The sequence below is a fragment of the Microcaecilia unicolor genome, chromosome 1 (genome assembly GCF_901765095.1).
Source record: "Microcaecilia unicolor chromosome 1, aMicUni1.1, whole genome shotgun sequence".
NCBI classification, from domain to species: domain Eukaryota; kingdom Metazoa; phylum Chordata; class Amphibia; order Gymnophiona; family Siphonopidae; genus Microcaecilia; species Microcaecilia unicolor.
The window spans coordinates 240,174,574-240,197,061 of record NC_044031.1 but is presented as its reverse complement, the minus strand read 5'-3'; the positions used below and the strand labels follow the sequence as shown (position 1 = coordinate 240,197,061).

Here is a 22,488-nt window from a genome sequence, read left to right as displayed (position 1 = left end):
GGAGGGGGTTACATGCTGGAGGGGGCATCAGGAGGGAGATATGTGCTGGGGAGAGCAAGTGCTAGGGTGGGGCATTGGAGGAAATGGGTGCAAATTAATGCCCAGCCCCTTTAAGATGCAGCCTGGCAGCATCATGGCACGGATTAGCACCCGATGCTCCGGGCACTATGAATAGCGCAGTTTGCAAGGCTGATCGCAAGCTGCGTAATTCATATGCTACAGGAATGACAGACCTCTAGTAAGGAGATACCACAGGTTATTTATTGTAAAAGCCCACTGCACTTTAATTCCCCCCCCCCCCCCCCCCCCCATTTTGAATAGTTTTAGAAGGGCTGCATTTTGCTTAAAATCTAAATCGCAATTAATCACACAATTAAAAGTATGTTATTTTTTCCCCCACTGCAGCTACTTATGACTCTGGACAAGTTACTTTACCCTCCACTGCCCAGAGTCACAAGGAGTTGCAGTGGAAAATAAATAAAATAAATAACATACCTTTAAATGCATGATCACGAACTGTAATCAAAATGCAGCCTGAAAAAACAATTAAAGAATAAAAAGTATTGAAAAGATAAGAAATACAAAATACAAACTGAAAATGTATAAATTAAAGAATGTAAAACAGCTTTATAATTTTCATAGCCGACTTCAGAAAAGCAAGCCTAGTTTTTAGTATCAAAGTTGACATGAACAAAACATGTCTACAACATTAACCAGCACAGTTTGAACACATGACATGTAAAAACACCATAGGGATTTATTTATTTACTGCATTTGTATCCCACATTTTCCCACCTCTTTGCAGGCTCAATGTGGCTTACATTATGCCAAAATGGCGGTATCCATTTCCGGAGTGAGAAATACATATTATTATTAATTAACAATAAGTACAAAAAGTATGAAGTACATTAGAAGTAAATGGATATAATACATTTCATGAATTTGAAATCAAGGATAATGTATAACATTCAGTAAAGAAAAAGAAATTAAAGTAATTAAATAGAAGAGTTCACTGTTAACTTGTTCTAATTGAGTTTAGATGTCAGATCATTTAGGAAGGATCCTTTTGATAAGTCTTTTTAAACAATTTAGTCTTTAGTAGTTTCCAGAAGGGTATCAAATCATATGTTGCTTTTATGGCATTCGGTAGTGCATTCCAAAGTTTAAACTACAAAGTAGAAAACAATATTCGATTATTACTATTTTTCAGTTAACCCACTCCTAAACTTTCCATTTTAATGCCCAAATTCAGCTATATGTCACATAGTCCCCAATGCACTCTATACTTAACAGGTTCCCACTCTCACACAACATATATTCATTAAATATAGTTTATGTTAAACCCACTGCCAAACCCCCATCACGAAAGCTTATGTGTTCAAAAGAAACAAACACCAGATAAATTTTCTGCTTTAAATATTTCTTTATCCCCCTTTCCCCTTTCTACCCCCTACCCTTCTTCTTACACCCCTCTCCCCAATGACTTGAACTCCTGACTAAATCTCTCCCCCTCACCTGCTATAATATTACTGCTTGGGAGAGAGATATGAAAGTGACCATAATGTAGGAGGTTACAGAACTGTAGAGGCAAAATCATCTGAAAATTTAAACTACAAAACTACCCCCTGGAATGTCCAACGGGATTTTCTCAGACTCTAGCTGCCCACTTTTCTAGATATTGAGATCCTTTATTTCTCAGCGCAGAAGTAATTTTATCAAAAGGTTGCAACTCCAATACCACCCTCCATCAATTTTTCATTATTAGGGTGTGAGGGCCTTTCCAGTGACTGGAGTTTGTCATTTAGCTGCTATGCATAATGTGTAACACAACTCTGATTGTACCCTCTGTATAATTTCCTCCACCCCACTATCAAGTAAATACCATCTCGGCTCTTCTCTATGGTCTACCCATTTCCATTTTACAATTTAATTCCAAAACCCCTCCTAAAATTTCAGCGTGATGCAGCAGTCCCATCACATATGTTCATAGGAGTCTCTTCCCCACAACCTCTCCAACAGATCCCCGCCTTATCCCCCTTTTCTGAGGTCCAGTACATCTGATTTAAGAGCACATACTGCATTTGGTTGAAATTGGTAACTTTTGAGCATTTATGTACATGGGAATACATTTCTATCCAACCCGCCTCCTCAAATGACTCGCCTAACCAGGCCTCCCATGCTTGCTCTTGCTTACTCATGCACCAATGATATCCCTTTGTAGCCTCCCCCAAGGCAGCATAGATTCTGGAAAGAAGCTTATGTTCACTTCTTCCTTTAAACAAAGCCTTCTCCAAAGAGCTAGTGGCCCAGGACATGGTATCAACAAGATCCTTCTCCATCAAGAAGTCACACAGTTGGAAATATTGATAAAAATGAATCTTCCTATTTACTATCTCTTGCAGCTGGCTATGAGACACACAGATTCCCTACGGTAACAAATGTTTACAGAAATAAAAGCCTAATGTTTCTATTTCTTCCCTCATTGTGTTATGATTGGGGATGTGAGCCCTTCTGCCCCGACTGAGCACAGTGAAGCTCGGTCAGGCAGCCAGACAACCCCAAGTACTACTACTACTACTACTACTACTATTTAGCATTTCTATAGCGCTACAAGGCGTATGCAGCGCTGCACAAACATAGAAGAAAGACAGTCCCTGCTCAAAGAGCTTACAATCTAATAGACAAAAAATAAATAAAGTAAGCAAATCAAATCAATTAATGTGAACGGGAAGGAAGAGAGGAGGGTAGGTGGAGGCGAGTAGTTACAAGTGGTTCCAAGTCAAAAGCAATGTTAAAGAGGTGGGCTTTCAGTCTAGATTTAAAGGTGGCCAAGGATGGGGCAAGACGTAGGGACTCAGGAAGTTTATTCCAGGTGTAGAGTGCAGCGAGACAGAAGGTGCGAAGTCTGGAGTTGGCAGTAGTGGAGAAGGGAACAGATAAGAAGGATTTATCCATGGAGCGGAGTGCACGGGAAGGGGTGTAGGGAAGGACGAGTGTGGAGAGATACTGGGGAGCAACAGAGTGAGTACATTTATAGGTTAGTAGAAGAAGTTTGAACAGGATGCGAAAACGGATAGGGAGCCAGTGAAGGGTCTTGAGGAGAGGGGTAGTATGAGTAAAGCGACCCTGGCGGAAGACGAGACGGCCAGCAGAGTTTTGAACCGACTGGAGAGGGGAGAGGTGACTAACTGGGAGGCCAGCAAGAAGCAGATTGCAGTAGTCTAAACGAGAGGTGACAAGGGTGTGGATGAGGGTTTTGGTAGAGTGCTCGGAAAGAAAGGGGCGGATTTTACGGATGTTGTAAAGAAAGAAACGACAGGTTTTGGCAATGTGCTGGATATGAGCAGAGAAGGAGAGAGAAGAGTCAAAGATGACCCCAAGGTTTCGAGCTGAGGAGACAGGGAGAATGAGAGAGCCATCAACAGAAATAGAAAATGGGGGGAGCGGGGAGGTGGGTTTGGGGGGAAAATGAGAAGTCAGTTTTGGTCATATTTAATTTCAGGTGGCGTTGAGACATCCAGACAGCAATGTCAGACAAGCACGCTGAAACTTTGGTTTGGATGCAAGGTGAGATATCAGGGGTAGAAAGGTAGATTTGGGAGTCATCAGCATAGAGATGGTAGGAAAAGCCATGGGATGAGATTAATGAACCAAGGGAAGAAGTGTAGATAGAAAAGAGGAGGGGACCAAGAACAGAACCCTGAGGTACGCCGACAGGCAGAGGGATAGAAGTAGAAGAGGATCCACCAGAGTAAACACTAAAGGTGCGGAGGGAGAGGTAGGAAGAGAACCAGGAAAGGACAGAGCCCTGGAATCCAAGTGAGGACAGGGTATCGAGAAGTATGCTGTGATCGACAGTGTCAAAATCAGCAGAAAGATCAAGAAGAATGAGGATGGAATATTGACCTCTGGATTTAGCCAGTAATAGGTCATTGGAGACTTTAGTAAGCGCAGTTTCGGTTGAGTGGAGAGGGCGAAAACCAGATTGTAGTGGGTCAAGAATAGCATGTGAGGAGAGAAAATCAAGGCAGCGGCGGTGAACAGCACGCTCAAGTAATTTGGAGAGAAAAGGAAGGAGGGAGATGGGTCGGTAATTATAGAGACAAGTAGGGTCGAATGAAGGCTTCTTAAGGAGAGGTGTGACCACAGCATGTTTAAAGGCAGCAGGGACAGACACAGTGGAAAGTGAGAGGTTGAGAATGTGACAGATAAAAGGAATAAGAGCAGGAGAGATGGCATTAAGAAGGTGGGTGGGAATGGGATCAGAGGAACAGGTGGTACATTTTGAGGAAGAAAGGAGAAGTATAGTTTCTTCAATAGTAACTTCAGGAAAGGAGGAAAGGGAATGAGGGGAAGGAGAGAGAGGGAAACGGACTAGTGGAGGGAGAAGTGGTGAGGTAGAGAAAGCAAGGTTTATCTTTTGAACCTTGTTGTGAAAGAATTCAGCAAGGGTCTGAGGAGATAATGAAGGGGGAGTTGGGGGAGGGGGCACCTTGAGGAGAGAGTTAGTTCAATGTGGTGAAGAGAAGTCGAGGATTAGAGCCAAGAGAGTTGGTCAGTTGGATATAATAATCCTGTTTGGCACGTAAAAGAGCAGATTGGAAGGAGGTCAGCATGAACTTAAAGTGTAAGAAATCAGCAAGGGCCCGAGATTTCCGCCAGAGGCGTTCGGCAGAGCGGGTACAGGAACGTAGGTAGCGGATATTAGAAGTCAGCCAAGGTTGGGGTTTTGTACACCTTACAGGGTGGGTCATCAAAGGTGCAAGAGTGTCTAAGGCAGATGATAGAATATTGTTGTAAGAAGAAACAGCCTCGTTGACAGACGTGGATGGTGCCACAGTAGAGAGGAGGTTTGAAACATGGAAGGATAGAGATGAAGGGTCAATATCGTGAAGATTCCTAGATAAATTAGATAAGATAGGACGGGACTGGGAGGGAGGAGATTTAAGTGTGAAAGTTATAAGATGGTGATCAGAGGAGGGAAGATCAGAGGCAAGGAAACTAGAGGGTGAACAGTTGGAGGAGAAGATGAGATCAAGACAGTGACCATTTTGATGAGTGGGGGAGGTGGAGCATAGTTGGAGATTAAAGGAGGACGTTAAAGCGAGTAACTTGGAAGGTGAGGTGATGAAGTCGATGGATGGGCAGTGAGTTCCTGTAGCGGAGAGAGGTAGGGGGTGAGGGAAAAGATTAGGAAGGGACAGGGCTAGGAAGAGAATGTGAATAGGGGCCATAAATGACTGAGGTACTTTAGCAACTGGGAAGAAGATTAGATGTAAAGAGAAAAATGCCCCGGTGCGCGGCACCTAGAGCGGAGGCCCTGAGTGGATTGGAGTGGACCTGGGTGTCACCCCGGAGAAGGCTGTAAGGATATGCAGATGAGCTGCAAGTCCTCCACAGCACCTGAAAGGCAGCCAGTGGTAGAGCTGGGCACCTCTCAGCTGAGGAAAGGCTTACCAGGGGTTAGGCCGAAGCCAGCATTCCTCCCCCTGAGGGTCGCCTGATCCAAGCTTCACCTGCACTTAGCCACTGTCCCCCAAGAGTTGAGCCCCTGGGTTCAAGCGGCTGGCAGGACTTCCGGAACCAGCGGGGTTGCGCGACCACTTACCAGACAAGCAGGAGTGCAGTCACAGTCCTGGAGCAAGGAGTCAGCAAAGCAGCAAAATCAGAAATCAGGCCGAAGTCTGGGCTGGCAGCAACACAGCGTGAAGTCAAGAATCAGTCCGAAGGTCTGGGCAGGCAGCAACACAGTGTGAAGACAGTAAACAATCCGAGGTCAGGAACACAGGAACCCACTGGAACAGATGAAGACCACAACCTCTATGCGAATAGAAGCCGAAGCATGGAAGGACTGGAAACAGGGCTTTAAATAGTGCAGGAATTAGGCTCAACCACGTGCAGCTGTTCCAAGATGGCTGCCCCCATCAGCAGAGTAGCACAACACCCAAATATGGGCTTCCTTTCTGTTCTTGTATACAAGATGGCTGCCCCCTCCTGAGCTAGCCAAGATGGCTGCTGTCCTTCATCCAACCAAGATGACGGCTGCCAGAAATAGGAAACAGAAACAGACCCATCCTGGAGAGACCACATCCAAAATAGCCGGCTATCTCTGCTGGACCGCGCCTCGCAGGCAAATCGGCCGCGCAGGCCGGGAACCAGGTGAGGAATGTAACACAGTGTTTTAAAATATGACATAGAGATGGGTTGAAAATCCCTAAGTAGCCTATAAAGTGATTTCACACCTGCTATGGCGTGAGTATTCAAAGCATAGGCGTAATCAAACGATATCCCTTCCAGGCCATAAGCTCCTCACGAGTCCTCAGGCCCCATTGCCTTACTCATTCTCCCACAGAAAAAGAGGGCTATGAAGATTTTTTCTATCCATACCCAGTTAGCCCTAAGTATTACTCTATCTTAATATAATCTCAAATTAGGCATATCCACTCCTCCCCTGCTCATCTGCAATGCTAAACGCACCATACTATTTCTCTTTCTTACTCTTCCAAATACATTTTTAGAATACGTCCTCCCAATGACAAAATTTCATGGTAGGAATTGTGATCGGTAGGTGCAATAATTGAAAAAGTAATTTTGTTAGAATTATCATTTTCATAAGAGCTATACAACCTCACCACATGAGCACTAAAGATTGACAAAACCAAATTCAATTCTATTCCTTTCATAAGCCTCCCATAATTAAGAGCATAAAGCTAATCTAAATTGGTAAAAATATGAATTCCTAAATAGCACACATTACCCCTGGCCACCTTAAATAGAAAGTTCGGACCTAACATTTCCAGTGACTTTAAAACTGGAAACTGCCCCAAACTCTGCAATTTCATGCAGCAGAGCTGGCACAGACGTTTTTGGATCTTTAAGGAAAATAAGAGTATTGTCCACAGAGAGGGGGACAGCAACCACTGGAGGATTAAAGAGGTATCGTGCCTTAACTCTCCAGTGGACAGCTGCTCAATCAAAGCACCTTTCTGCAACCTAGACGTGCCAAGTATGAGGTCGAAATAACAACATCTATATTTGTAGACATGGACATCCCTTTCCCTTCTGTGATTGGTGTTGGACATTCATATAAAGCCTCTCCCTAATCCCCCACAAAATACACCCAAACCATGTCCCTTGCCATATAGATGTACTGCAGTGTTTGATGTGTCCTTAGTGGAGCGCATGATCTGGTGCAGGAGGTAATGGTGCTGGGGTCGCTTGATAACAGTGATCATAATATGATCGGATTTGATATTAGCTTTGAGGTAAATATACATAGGAAATCAAATACGTTAGCGTTTAACTTTAAAAATGGAGACTATGATAAAATGAGAAGAACGGTGAAAAAAAACTAAGAGGAGCGACTGCGAGGGTCAAAAATTTACATCAGGTGTGGATGCTGTTCAAAAACACCATCCTGGAAGCCCAGGCCAAATATATTCTGCGTATTAAAAAAGGAGGACGGAAGACCAAATGACAGCCGGCGTGGTTAAATAGTGAGGTGAATGAAGCTATTAGAACTAAAAGAAAATCCTTCAGAAAATGGAAGAAGGAACCGACTGAAAATAATAAGAAACGGCATAAGGAATGTCAAGTCAAATGCAAAGCGCTGATAGGGACTTCGAAAAAAAGATTGTGTTGGAGGCAAAAACACATACCTGCTTATAATCGAAATAGAAAAACGCCTATATTGTGACCCAAATCGGGAGATAGACGTTTGTCTCACAAAAACGAATAAAGCGGTATAATCGAAAGCCAAATTTGGACGTTTTCAACTACACTCCATCGCGGATGCGGACAAAGTTGATGGGGGCGTGTCGAAGGCGTGGTGAAGGCGGAACTGGGGCGTGGTTATCGGGCGATCAGAGATGGGCGCCTTTCGCCGATAATGGAAAAAAATATGCGTTTTTAGCGAGAATTTAGGGCACTTTTCCTGGACCCTGTTTTTCCACGAATATGGCCACAAAAAGTGCCCTAAATGACCAGATGACCACTGGAGGGAATCGAGGATGACCTCCCCTGACTCCCCCAGTGGTCACAAAACCCCTCCCACCACAAAATATGCCGTTTCACAACTTTTTATTTTCACCCTCAAATGTCATACCCACCTCCTTGGCAGCAGTATGCAGGTCACTGGAGCAGTGATTAGGGGGTGCAGTGGACTTCAGGCAGGTGGACCCAGGCCCATCCCCCCCCCACCTGTTACACTTGTGCTGGTAAATGGGAGCCCTCCAAACCGCCCCCCAAACCCACTGTACTCACATGTAGGTGCCCCCCTTCACCCCTTAGGGCTATAGTAATGGTGTAGACTTGTGGGCAGTGGGTTTTGAGGGGGATTTGGGGGGCTCAATACCCAAGGGAAGGGTGCTATGAACCTGGGAGCTGTTTTACCTTTTTTTTTATTTTGTAAAAGTGCCCCCTAGGGTGCCCGGTTGGTGTCCTGGCATGTGAGGGGGACCAGTGCACTACGAATCCTGGCCCCTCCCACGAATAAATGTCTTGGAGTTATTCGTTTTTGAGCTGGGCGCTTTCGGTTTCCATTATCGCTGAAAAACAAAAATGCCCAGCTCAAAAAAAGATAAACGTCCATGTTTTTCGAAAATACGGTTCGGTCCGCCCCTTCACGGACCTGTTCTCGGAGATAAACGCCCATGGAGATAGACGTTTCCATTCGATTATGCCCCTTATAGTAACATTTTTTTTAGGTATATTAAAAGCAGGAAGCCGGCAAAAGAATTGGTTGGACCGCTAGATGACCGAAGAGTAAAAGGGGCGATCAGGGAAGACAAAGCTGTAGCGGAGAGATTAAATGAATTCTTTGCTTTGGTCTTCACCGAGGAAGATTTGGGAGTGATACCGGTGCCGCAAATGGTATTTGAAGCTGACGAGTCGGAGAAACTTAATGAATTCTCTGTAAACCTGGAGGATGTAATGGGGCAGTTCTACAAACTGAAGAGTAGCAAATTTCCTGGACCAGATGGTATTCATCCCAGAGTACTGAAAGAACTGAAAAATGAGCTTGCAGAGCTATTGTTAGAAATATGTAATTTATCCTTAAAATCGAGCGTGGTACCGGAAGATTGGAGGGTGGCCAATGTAACGCAGATTTTTTAAAAAGGTTCCAGAGGAGACCCCGGAAATTATAGACAGGTGAGTCTGACGTCGGTGCTAGTCAAAATGGTAGAGACTATTATTAAGAACAAAATTACAAAGCATATTCAAAAGCATGGATTAATGAGACAAAGTCAACATAGATTTAGTGAAGGGAAATCTTGCTTCACCAATCTACTACACTTCTTTGAAGGGGTGAACAAACATGTGGATAAAGGTGAGCCGGTTGATATTGTGTATCTGGATTTTCAGAAGGCGTTTGAGGAGGAGTCGCCTAGTGGTTAGGGTGGTGGACTTTGGTCCTGGGAACTGAGGAACTGAGTTCCATTCCCACTTTAGGCACAGGCAGCTCCTTGTGACTCTGGGCAAGTCACTTAACCCTCCATTGCCCCATGTAAGCCGCATTGAGCCTGCCATGAGTGGGAAAGCGCGGGGTACAAATGTAACAAAAACAAAGTACCTCATGAAAGACTCCAGAGGAAATTGGAGAGTCATGGGATAGGAGTTAGTGTTCTATTGTGGATTAAAAACTGGTTAAAAGATAGAAAACAGAGAGTAGGGTTAAATGGTCAGTATTTTCAATGGAGAAGGATAGTTAGTGGGGTTCCCCAGGGGTCTGTGCTGGGACCGCTGCTTTTTAAGATATTTATAAATGACCTAGAGATGGGAGTAATTAAATTTGCTGATGACACAAAATTATTCAAAGTTGTTAAATCGCGGGAGGATTGTGAAAAATTACAAGAGGACCTTACGAGACTGGGAGACTGGGCGTCTAAATGGCAGATGACGTTTAATGTGAGCAAGTGCAAAGTGATGCATGTGGGGAAGAGGAACCCGAATTATAGCTACGTCATGCAAGTTTCCACATTAGGAGTCACAGACCAAGAAAGGGATCTAGGGGTTGTCATTGATGATACGTTGAAACCTTCTGCTCAGTGTGCTGCGGCGGCTAAGAAAGCAAATAGAATGTTAGGCATTATTAGGAAAGGAATGGAAAACAAAAATCAGGATGTTATAATGCTTTTGTATCGCTCCATGGTGCGACCGCATCTCGAATATTGTGTTCAATCCTGGTCGCCGCATCTCAAAAAAGATATAGTGGAATTAGAAAAGGTGCAGAGAAGGGCGACGAAAATGATAAAGGAGATGGGAAGACTTCCCTATGAGGAAAGACTAAAGCGGCTAGGGCTCTTCAGCTTGGAGAAAAGGCGGCTGAGGGGAGATATGATAGAGGTCTATAAAATAATGAGTGGAGTTGAACGGGTAGATGTGAAGTGTCTGTTCACGCTTTCCAAAAATACTAGGACTAGGGGGCATGCGATGAAGCTACAATGTAGTAAATTTAAAACGAAGCGGAGAAAATATTTCTTCACTCAACGTGTAATTAAACTCTGGAATTTGTTGCCAGAGAATGTGGTAAAGGCGGTTAGCTTAGCGGAGTTTAAAAAAGGTTTGGATGGCTTCCTAAAGGAAAAGTTCATAGACCGTTATTAAATGGACTTGGGGAAAATCCACTATTTCTGGGATAAGCAGTATAAAATGTTTTGTACATTTTTGGGATCTTGCTGGGTATTTGTGATCTGGATTGGCCACTGTTGGAAACAGGATGCTGGGCTCAATGGACCTTTGGTCTTTCCCAGTATTGCAATACTTATGTACTTATGTTTTCAGAAGTGGCATTTTGTGGGTGTGATATGGGCAGTGTTACACGATGGACGCTTTTTTGCAATAATGGATAGCAAAATGACTTCCTGGGGCCGGAAAGAAAAATGTTGTGATTTAGACCTGCTTTAAAAGTGTCTAGGTCAAGGCCAAACCTGCCTTTGGACCAATTTGTGAATTTGCTGAGTTGAAGAGGTGGAATTGATGCTTGTGAGAAATAGTAGAGAGTTGCTGAGTGTCCGGTATTGGACTGTTATTCCCGAAGCTAGGCTGTTGATACAAAGGATTTAATTATATGTATAATGGCGATAGTTAAAAGGTGACTTTGATAACGGGTTATGAGAGGGTAGTGTTTATGTGATTTATTGTTGTAGGTATTGGGAGTTGGTTGTTCCTCCTGAGGAAGGCTGGTCCGAAATGCAGTCTCGCAAAAAGAGGAGCGAGGAGTTGAAGATGAGTGAATGAATTTATATGCTGCAAGTTGGAAGCAGTTATAAGGAAGCTCTCTTCAACCTGCGCTGAGCATTGAGCCATGAGTGGATTATTACATTAATTGAAGGAGATGGAGAATTAAGGATCCCCAAGTGATGAAATAAAGAGGCTCTGGACATTTTTCTGTGAAAAAGGACTTATGGACATTGGTCCCTGTTAAGGGGCATTACCAGTGAATGCTGATATAAAGAATATACTTCGGGGTGATACATAATTGGTTCCTCTTTTCTAAAAGGAAAATGCTGAGAGTAATTGGGTGATCTAATCTATTGTTTAGAGCTATACTCCTATGTAATATGTAGTAGGGCTGAATGGTGATGTGAAAGGGTTGTATGAGTGAGTTCCTAGGATTATGTAGTATGGTATAAACTATCTTTGTGATAGGCATGTATGTGGGAAGCTATAAATAAAATATTTTTTGACAAATTAAAGGGGTACGTTGTGAATACGATATACAGGGAAATATTTGGCCTAATGTCTCATCTCAGGAAAGCTCCACTCACAAATGCCTTATAGCCATGACCTGAAAGAAGGAACTAGAAAGGGAGACTGCAGTCTTGTATGCTTCTTCCCCCCCCCCCCCACCACTATGGAACCTGGTAGCAGTTTCCATATACCTCACATCTGTTTCAGGTGCTGGAGTGGCCGATCTAAGTTCAACTGGCTGGCTGTGGCAGGCCATAAGACATTCCCTGTCACCTCTTTTCTAATTACTGAAGACATGGCATAATGGTTTGTGGTGTGGCCTGGGATCCAGGGGTTGGTCGTTTCAAGTCCCACTGTAGCTTCTTGTGATGCAGGTCACATTTGATCCCTCTCCACTGGGCAACCCCACTTGATAGTAAGGAGGAGCTGCTCTAATTGTGGACACTAAGGGCCTTTTGGACACTTCTTTCCTTATCTGTAATCCCCCCCCCCCCCCCCCCCCCCGGTTCTACAGTCTCCCTTTCCCAGGGATTGGCTACTAGTGTTTAAACCACAGCACTTGTCAGCCTTGCATATCAGGGCATCAACACATATTTTGGAGAATGGAGACGTAGATCTTTATATGCTTATATCAGAAAACATTGTACAGTGCATTCCCCTTAAGTGCACATCGGATAAGCACACACTTCGCTTATCTGCAATGGAAACTTACAGTCCTCAATTTTTCCCATGCATTCTAATATAAACTTACTCCAGTTTGGCACACCAGTGATAAGCACGTACTCTGATTAAGTGCAATGCCTTGATCTGCAATTTTTCCAACATCACTCCTTTTAAATGCAATCTCCCTCATTCACTCCCATTCCTGTTAAGTTCTAATGCCATGTGAGCCACCCCCCACTCCAACTTCACTGGCTCCCAGGTTAATGGTGTGCCATTTCTGTGTGGCACAGCAGTTGTACATCATGAAGCTAGGAGCCAATGAGGTCGGAGGAAGCCTACCTCTCTCCTTTCTCTCTTTCATTGGCTCACAGCTTGTGATACGCAGCTGCATGGATCACACAGTTCCAAGTGAAGGAGAGCAGGTGAGCACCATTTTCTTCCTTGCCCATGCATGGGTCACATGGCTCCGAGCGAACGAGGAGGGTGCCCACTATTTTCTTTCTTGCCCAAGGGCTCTAAGGTTGATCATAAAGGTACGTGCACCTAAACACCTGTGCAATTGAGTGGCTGTATGGCGGTGGAATACCGAAACAGTGCAACAAGAAGTTACTGTTCAAAAGTTGAACAAATTGTGGACTCTAAAGTTGAACCGTGCATGGGGAGTTATCGCTCAAAAGTTGAACGAACTGTGGGCTCTATACAACCGAGCAACTAAACACCTGTGCAATTCAGTGGCTGTAGTGGCGGTGGAGTACCAAAACAACGCAATGGAGAGTTACCACTCAAAAGTTGAACAAACTGTGGGCTCTAAAGTTGAACCCCGCACCTAAATGCCCATGTTATTCAGCAGCTGTAGTGACGCAAACAGTGAAATAACCTTGTCATCATGCATGTGTAAGGCTCTTTCACTCAAGGATAGGACAGCAGTTATAAAAAGACTGGAGTGACAATAAGAAAGTCAGGCTTTCATTGCAAAAGAGTATGGGGTGCATCCAAGCCAAATCTCATGCATCTACAAGCAGAAGGACAAGCTTCTTGAGGACTGGAGAAGAACATCAATCCTGAAACAAAATGCAAGACAGCTAGAAAAGTGGAAGATGTGGAAGAAGCTCTTCTTTGCTGGTTTTCACAGGCAAGAAGCTGTCAGCTTCCTGTCAGAGGTTCTCTACTGATGGAGGAAGCCGATCATTTGGCTAAAAACCTTGAATTGGCTGGTTTTAGTGCAACTGTTGGGTGGCTGGAGAAATGGAAAGTGAGACACAACATCAAGTACAAGATACAGCATGGTGAAAAACAAGATGCAAATGAAATGGGTGCAGAAAGATGGGTAGCAAATGTTCTACCTGGCATTGTGAAAGATTACCAACCATGTGACATTTTTAATGCAGATGAAACAGGTCTTTATTGGAGAGCTATTCCTGATGGGACGCTGGCATTCAAGCAGGCTGAGGTGGCTGGAACAAAACACTGACACTGCTACTCTTATGCAACATAGATGGAAGTGAAAAGTTGGCGCCACTGACAGTTGAGAAAAGTAAACAGCCACATTGCTTCAAGAACATTAAACAGCTTCCAGTGACTTATGAGGCAAACAAAAAATACTTGGATGATCCGAGAAATGTGGTTACAATGGTTAAAAAAATTGGATAACATAATACACAGGCAGAAACGTGACATTCTAATGCTGTGCAACAACTGTGCAGCACACAGCGATGACGTTAGACATTAAGCTTGTATCCTACCACCCAACACAAATTCAGCCAATGGATTAGGGCAGTGGTTCCCAAACCTGATCCTGGAGGCACCCCAGCCATTCAGGTTTTTGGGATATCCACAATGAATATTCATGAGAAATATTTACACGTACTGCCTCCACTGCATGCAAATATCTCTCATGAATATTCATTGTGGATATCCCAAAAACCTGACTGGCTGGGGTGCCTCTAGGACCAGGTTTGGGAACCACTGAATTAGGGTATCGTAGCCAGTTTCAAGAAGCCTTACAGAGTGCTGATGCTGCATCATTTGATGAGCACAATGGACAATAATGAAAACATTGGCAAGGTTGCTGCCGAGATGGCTTGCAAGCTTAGCCTACTGTACTCACTACACATGCAGAAGGAGGCTTGGTGTCATTGTACCCAGAGTACAACTGCCAGCTGCTACAGACGGGCTAGCTTTATGAAAGAATGCTATGATGAAAATCCTGCATCTGCTGTTGATCTCCCAGCTGGAATGACTGCTGAGGAGTTTGACCGCTATGTGGCAGTTGATGATGACCTGCAGACATCTGCTGATATAAATGATGATGACATTTGCTCAGAGTTGCAGTCTGTGGCTGCGGATACTGGAGACAGAGATGATGAACCAACGAGGGTGGAAGTTGGCAGTGAGCATGAAGCAAGACCCACTGTGACATTTGCTGCGGCATTAAAAAGCTTGGACATTGTGATAGCTTTTCTAGAGGGTAATGGGTGCCAGAGTTACGAACATTATTATGACCTGCTGGATCTTGTCTACAACACAAATAGAGAAAACACTGTATAGAAAACAATTGCATATTTTTAAATTCCATTTAACAGGCACTAGTTGTGAGTTATAACATTATTATGACCTGCTGGTCCTTGTCTACAACACAAATATACAAAACAGGTAGGCTGTTCTGGGGCAGGCTGGGTGCCAGCTGGAGGGTGACCTGTGTTTTTAAAACGTATGCAATATAGGTCAACACATCCTACATGGCTTGCATACTGATTCAGCTGGCTATCAGTAGGCAGGGACAGGGACAGCTACAGCTGAGGGTTGTTGGTTGTTACCTAAGTGTCATCTATGATCTGTGGCACTAATGAGATGACATAGCAGGGAATCCCAGAGCCAATGATATGATAGCTGTTTGTCCCCATGAGAGAACTGTCTCCCTACAGTCATGAAAGATGGGTCCTGGCCCTGTTGGAGGACGGTACTGACTGGGAGGTAGTATGCCACTGCATTGTTGCATGGATGGGGCCATTGTTACAGCTCATGTCAGAAATGTGGGTGTGTGTGGCTTACAGCTGGCTGGGAGATGGCAGAGACCCTGTTTGATCCTCCCATCCTTTCAGCCACCTCTGCTGGGATCCCCATAGGAAAGGCAGTTTACATACTGCAAGGTGGAAAACCTAAGTTTAAGAGCATCTATCTGTGATGTAAACATGCTATCTGGCTTGGGATCCTCTGATGCCAGTGGCTGCACATCACCCCATGGCATGCTCCTGGAGGGAGTGTGTGTGTGTGTGTGTATGTGTGTGTGTGGGGGGGGGGGGGGGGGGGGGGGAGTACGCATAGATGGTAGTTTCCCAAAGGAGAGGTTTGTGTCCCACTATCATGTAGAGGTTTTAAGGGCCCCCAGCTTTGGCCTTGAGGAATATTTCACAGGACAGTATACCTAACTTTGAACCTCACAATGGTATATACAATCAGTGTGTGGTTCTTGGACATGAGAGGTCATCTGTTTGGGTGGCAACTTGTACTCTCATAGCCCTCTGTGGTCAGTGTACTATCCTCCTTGAACCCACCTTTGTCAGGTATGTGTACGGCGTAGGGGTTACGGCTGTAGACGCTCAGTGCAGGGGATGTGAGTTTGATTCCCACTGTGGGTCTTTCTGGTTACTGTTTTATTTACCTTGATATAGCTGGTGCAATGTGCTAGACAGGTGTGTGTGATATGCTGCCCACTTTTCTATTGGTCACAGGAGGGTACTGTCCAACATCCCTTCCCCCTTCATTTCCATGTCATCTCATAGGTTTGGTGTTGGATGCAACACATTCCAGCAGATATGGGGGTTGTGGGAACATTGTAATGAGGGTAGCTGCATATTCAGGCCTTGATTCAGGACAGAGCTGTTATAGGGGTGCATTGTTGATGGTACTTATGTTGGGCCCTGAGGCTCTCCCTCATGTGCTGATGATGCCCGGGTCTTCCCGCCATATTCACCTGTATAGGTGCCTGAGTGCCTCAAGGTCCCAGTGTACACCAAATTGTCTGCAAAACACAAGTTGGTGGAGACAGGGTTCAGGTGATGGGGCTTCTTGGCTTCACATACATAATTATTTTAATGACGTGCAATGCAATGCAATGCTCCTCACATAACCTGTGGCAGATAGTAACAGCCAGATTGTGGGGCAGGCTGAGGGGATGGGTATGCACTACATACTGTAGGCACAAGTGCTGCGTGAGCTGAGGTGGCCATAGGGACTGGGGATGGCATGGTGGCCTTGCTGTGGAGCATGTGCACTGTTGATGAAAGGTGGGGATAGGCAGTGAGTAAAGCAGATATGTCTTTGGGTGGCTTCATATACTTTTGTGAGTTGCTGCCAATGTTCCCATCAGTATGTAGGTGTTGGGCAGCATGCTGGGCTGGGGTGGGGGGTGGGGTTCAGGGATCCAGAAATGTGCAGTCCCTTATTTCAGAATTTAATAGTAAGTAGAAGGGGTCCCACAATTACTTGCCATTGGATATTCTGGACATTCTGATTTCATCAATGTTTTGTTGTTCTTTATTATGAAAAATCAATATAATTTATTGAAAAAAAAAAAGAACTCACTGTATCTGTCCCTGCCTATGTATGGTGTTTGAAGATGAGTGGTGATGTAATCCTGGAGGGCACTGCTTCACACGTACCATTCCAGGCTGCTCCTGATGGTTCTCCATGCACTCATAGAGACATTGTGGGGTGGCAGATGGTAGCGCTTAAATATCGAACCAGGAGCTCAGACTCCTGCATGGAGAAATTGGGCTTCCTGTGCAGTGACATTGCTGTCCACAATGAGAAGCATTCCTCCATGTGCAGAGGTATATGTATGAACATTTTGCATATGGAAGGCACGTCCTGCTATTGCGCTGGACGTTTTCTCAATGCGGGGACCGCTACCACTATTGCATGGTTTGTGTACTGTATTTCCAATTGGCAGAGATGTTTATCTCAAAACATCCATGATGTTTTCAGTGCGTCTTTTTTTAAACATTGTTTTAGTGTATTTACAAATATCGGAAAATGTTTATTTACCTCTTCCATTATGGACTTTGGTTTCTTTTTTCACGTTTTCTGACAAACATTTTTTTTCATCATTTGGATGTCATATCAAAAATGTCCTCTCTGTGTTCCACAGAACATGCCATTACTTGGAAGAGAACAATTCAATGTTTGCTGTGTGCAGTAAGCAGGAAAAAAAAGCCAGCCCAAATCTAAATTAAAAAAAGTCCTCCATTTAAAGTCACATTTTTCCATTTCTAGTCTGTGTTTTCTGTCATGAATGATAGATTCCTTTTTAAATACTCAACCTCCACGTATTTTCCAAATCCCAGGCACGCAATGAAGTTGAACACATGCCTTTTAAAACAATCCAAAACCCAAACACATGGCACAGATACCAAGATTTAAAACAGTTCCAAATTTACATCACCAGATGTATCAAATGACTGTTGTGTGAAATCAGTTCCCTTCAAAAAGAAAGAAAAAATAGGCTATGTTTTTCCTGGCCAAGACATCCAACTCTTCAAAGAGAAATTACAAATCCGACCAATTAAACAGCCTGAAGATCAGTCTTCAAGGGTCTTACTTTTTTTTTTCAGCTTCACTGTAAAGCCCATCTAAGACTTTACAAGTACAAAGAAATGGCATATGGGAGTCAAGTTAAAAATAATCTTTGAACAGCAGAGATGCAGTGAAATCATTAAGGGGAGCTTATAATAATATTTAAACTTTTCATTTTTTCTTACCTGATTATCATGTTATCCTTTTCTTTAAAAAATCTCTCTCTACAAGATCCTATCCTTTCTTTTTGCCTTTCAGATCTTATCAGAGACCATCTACATGGCCTGCTGTATTTTTGGCATTTTGCTGCAGACCCTGTTGTGGGATGTCTGATCACCACTACTCCTGGGGCTGACAGAGCAGGATGCAGCACTCCCTAGAACTACTTCTAGCACTGCTTTCTGATCAGCTACCAAGTGCCACTGTAAGGGTAATACTTTATATCATCTCCCCATAGTCACTTTCTAGGTTTCTGAGCACCTGTCATGTCACCTACCTCAACGTAAGCAGCGTCCTCGGGCTGTGCAGGGTCCCGTTGACACGCACACTTGACTGGCACAGCCCTGAGCCATGTGTGTGTGGTTCTTCTCTGGCTGCAGGCTCCTTGATTGCTTTGCTTCCACCTACCTGGGTCTGCTCTTCCTCTGCCTGGCTTCCCTTGCTTCTCTCCTATTGGTCTTCCGGTTCCTCCTTTCCCTGCTCTTGTCCTATGGCTGTGCCCCTTCTCCCTGCTGATGTTAGACGCCAGCACTTTATCAGCTGAGCTCTCCCTAGACTCGTTGCTTCGGCTTCTACTTTGGTAGGTGTTACTTACTCAATAGTGTGCTTCTCCTTTACTTTGTTCTTCATTACTGACTCTGCCTGTACCTGGATTACTCTCGTGTCTGCTGCCTGCACCTGGATTACTCTTGTGTCTGCTGCCTGCCTACTGACCTTGCCTGTACCTGGATTACTCTTGTGTCTGCTGCCTGCCTACTGACTCTGCCTGTACCTGGATTACTCTCGTGTCTGCTACCTGCCTACTGACTCTGCCTGTACCTGGATTACTCTCTTGAACTGACAGCACCACAGGCATCAGCTCCATGGATGCTGTGAGGACTCAAGCACCCCTGATATTGAGAAAGCTGAACTCAATCCCAGTTCACTAATGACAATCTCCCTCTTACTTGCCACCACTGCTGCCAAGGAGGAGAAACACCCACAGAGCTAGTGTTTGTGATGAGAATGGTGATAAACCCATTACTCTGATTCTTATTTTGGGCATTCATATAAACTGAACAAACAGTAGCAAATTCAAATTTGGTGAAAGATGGAACAGAGCTCATGGGTATTCTGACGTGAGGAATAGTCCTACAAGTACCATACTTGCAAAGGCTCCTACTTATCCTTATTCATTTACTTATTTGTATTTGTATTCTGTCTATCTTTGCAATCCTAAGTAGATCACATATTAACATCCATAATAATATAGCATACATAAAACACACAAATAGTAAAATTACAGCATAAAGGGGCTCTTTTACTAAGGCATTCTATCAGATTTAGCACACGCTAATGATTAGCATGTGTTAAATAATAAGACACTCATTATATTACTATGGGTGTCTTATCATTTAGCGCGCGCTAACTGCTGGATTCTATATTTTGTGAAATCTAAGTGTATTTCACAACAATGTGTGTAACTTAATTGGCTTAACAGCCAATCAGTATTTTTAACAGCACTTAACAAGCAATAATGAGCACTAATTGGAAATAATTAGAATTTGCATGCATAACTCACTAAGCATATTCTGTAATGAACTGCGCCTAAATTCTAAAGCATGCAGTTCAAAAGGGGCATGGCCATGGGCAGGGAAATGAGTGTTTTGTGGGCATTCCCAAATTTACACATGTTGCTATAGAATATGGCCCAGTTTGTGCAAATCTATGTGCAGGGATTTACGCCACATTATCCTTGGTGTAAATGGAGGTGCTTATTTTAGACCCTGGGATATCAACTAAGTGTATTCTATATACTGTGCCTAAATTTTATAGAATACACCTAGGCAGAAATGTTTTCCGAGCGGATTATTTAAGTGCCATATATAGAATCTGGCCCTAAATGTGTTAGCATGCCTTAGTAAAAGGAGCACAAAATTAATTACAAGTTTTTTTTTAAAAACATGAATGCCAGATCAGTTATCGTTTATCATTTATTCAAGTGTTGCTAGACCACCGTATCTGCAGTTCAAGTCAAGGCAGATTACTAAAAAAATTTAGATAAGGAAAAGAGCTCCCAAATTAGTAAGGAAAAAGCAACTATCCAATCAGATACTACACTCAAAAAAGTTTCCTTCCATAATCGGTCTTTTAAGACCAGAAATTGAAATAGCATATTTGATCACCCAACTATAGTTATAGTTTATTGAGATTTGCTATACCGCCATGACTGACTAGCAGTATTCAGCTGTTTAAAAGGATTTAAAAACAAGGATATAAGGAAGAGACTAAATTGAGAGGGGGAAAAGAGTGACAGTAGGTGTCACTCAAGGTAAGTTCAAGCATTAGTAAACAACCAAGCCTTCAATTTTGATTTAAAGTTATTGAATGAAGATTCAGGCAGATGTCTAACGGGAGGGAATTCCAGTGATAAGGGGCAGCAAAAAAAAAAAGCATCGTGGTGAGTGGAGTCGAGACAAACAAGTTTAGGACTGGGTATAAAGAAACGGTGGTCATATATTGAACGGAGAAGATGGACAGATGAGTAAGGTATAGTAAGGGATGAAAGGTAATAAGATAAGTCGACCCTATAGGATTTGAAGGTAAGAACCAATAGTTTGTAGAGAATATGTTGTGAAATCGGAAGTCAATGATATTTTTGTAATAATGGTGATACAAGTTAAAAATGATGGGCATGCCATAATAAACAAATGCTGTATTCTGCACAGACTGTAGTTTTTTTTTAAATGGAAGCTTGAGTACAACCTAGATGGATGATATTTTGCAATAATCCAGTCTGGTAATAAGTAGAGCAAGAAGTAAAGAATGAAAGATTTCAGAACTGAAACAGTGGTAAATTGCACATAGTTGACAAAGTATGAAGAAACCTGTTTTGCATACATTTGAGATCTTAGAAGTGAAAGATATCTGTGAATCAAGGATGACCCCAAGATATATGAATGAATCAACTAGTTGAAAAGTGGAACCAAACAGCCGAAGCGAGTCTGACAGAATTGAGAGACCTCCTGTAAACCAACAACTCACAGTTTTGTCTTTATTGAGAACCAGTTTGTGGATGAATAACCACTCAGAAACAGTGGCAGAAAACCAAATTGAGGCAACACTCCATACTACAAATCCCAGGGCAAACAGTTGCTTCCCACGTCTGTCTCAATAGCAGACTATGGACTTTTCGTCCAAGAATTTGTCTAAACCTTTTTTAAACGCAGATACACTATCCGCTGTTACCACATCCTCCGGCAAAGAGTTTCAGAGCATAACTATTCATTGACTAAAAAAATATTTCCTCTTATTTGTTTTTAAAGTATTTCCATGTAACTTCCTCAAGTGTCCCCTACTCTTTGTACTTTTGGAACGAGTAAAAAATCGATTTACTTCTACTTGTTCTACACTACTCAGGATTTTATAGACCTCAATCATATCTCCCCACATCCGTCTCTTTTCCATGCTGAAGAGCCCTAACCTCTTTAGCCTTTGCTCATATGAGAGGAGTTCCATCCCCTTTATCATTTTAGTCGCTCTTCTTTGAACCTTTACTAATTCCACTATATTGTTTTTGAAATATGGCGACCAGAACTGAATGTAATACTCAAGGTGCAGACACATGGAGCGATACAAAGGCATTATAGTATTTTCGGTCTTATTCACCATACTTTTCCTAATAATTCCTAGCATCCTGTTTGCTTTTTGGCCGCCACCATACACTGAGCAGAAGATTTCAGTGTATTATCTACAATGACACCCAGATCTTTTTCTTGGGCGCTGACCCCCAATGTGGACCCTAGCATCAGGTAACTATGATTCAGATTATTTTTTCCAATGTGCATCACTTTGCATTTGTCTATATTAAATTTCATTTGCCATTTGGATGCCCAGTCTTCCAATTCCCTAAGATCTTCCTGTAATATTTCACAGTCCAAACATGTTTTAACAACCTTGAATAGTTTTGTATCATCTGCAAATCTGATCACCTCACTTGGCGTTCTGATTTCCATATCATTTATAAATATGTTAAATAGTACCAGTCCCAGTACAGATCCCTGCAGCACTCCACCTTCCTCCAATGAAAAAAATGTCCATTTAACCCTACCCTCTTTTTTCTGTACAATAACCAATTCCTAATCCACACCAGAACCTTGCCTCCTATGCCATGACTTTTTATTTTTCTCAGGAGTCTCTCATGAGGAACTTTATCAAAAGCTTTCCGAAAATCTAGATACACCACATCAACCGGCTTACCTTTATCTACATGTTTATTCACACCTTCAAAGAAATGAAGCAAATTGGCGAGGCAAGACTTCCCTCGGCTGAACCCATGCTGACTCTGTCCCATTAATCCAT

The 22,488-nt window shown here is 43.2% G+C and overlaps 1 protein-coding gene across 1 annotated transcript in view; it reads right to left on the bottom strand.

The window, feature by feature from the left end:
• The window catches only part of AHRR (aryl-hydrocarbon receptor repressor), a 392,606-nt gene that overhangs the window by 65,863 nt on the left and 304,255 nt on the right, over positions 1–22,488 (bottom strand). The gene's annotated exons all lie outside the window — the stretch shown is intronic.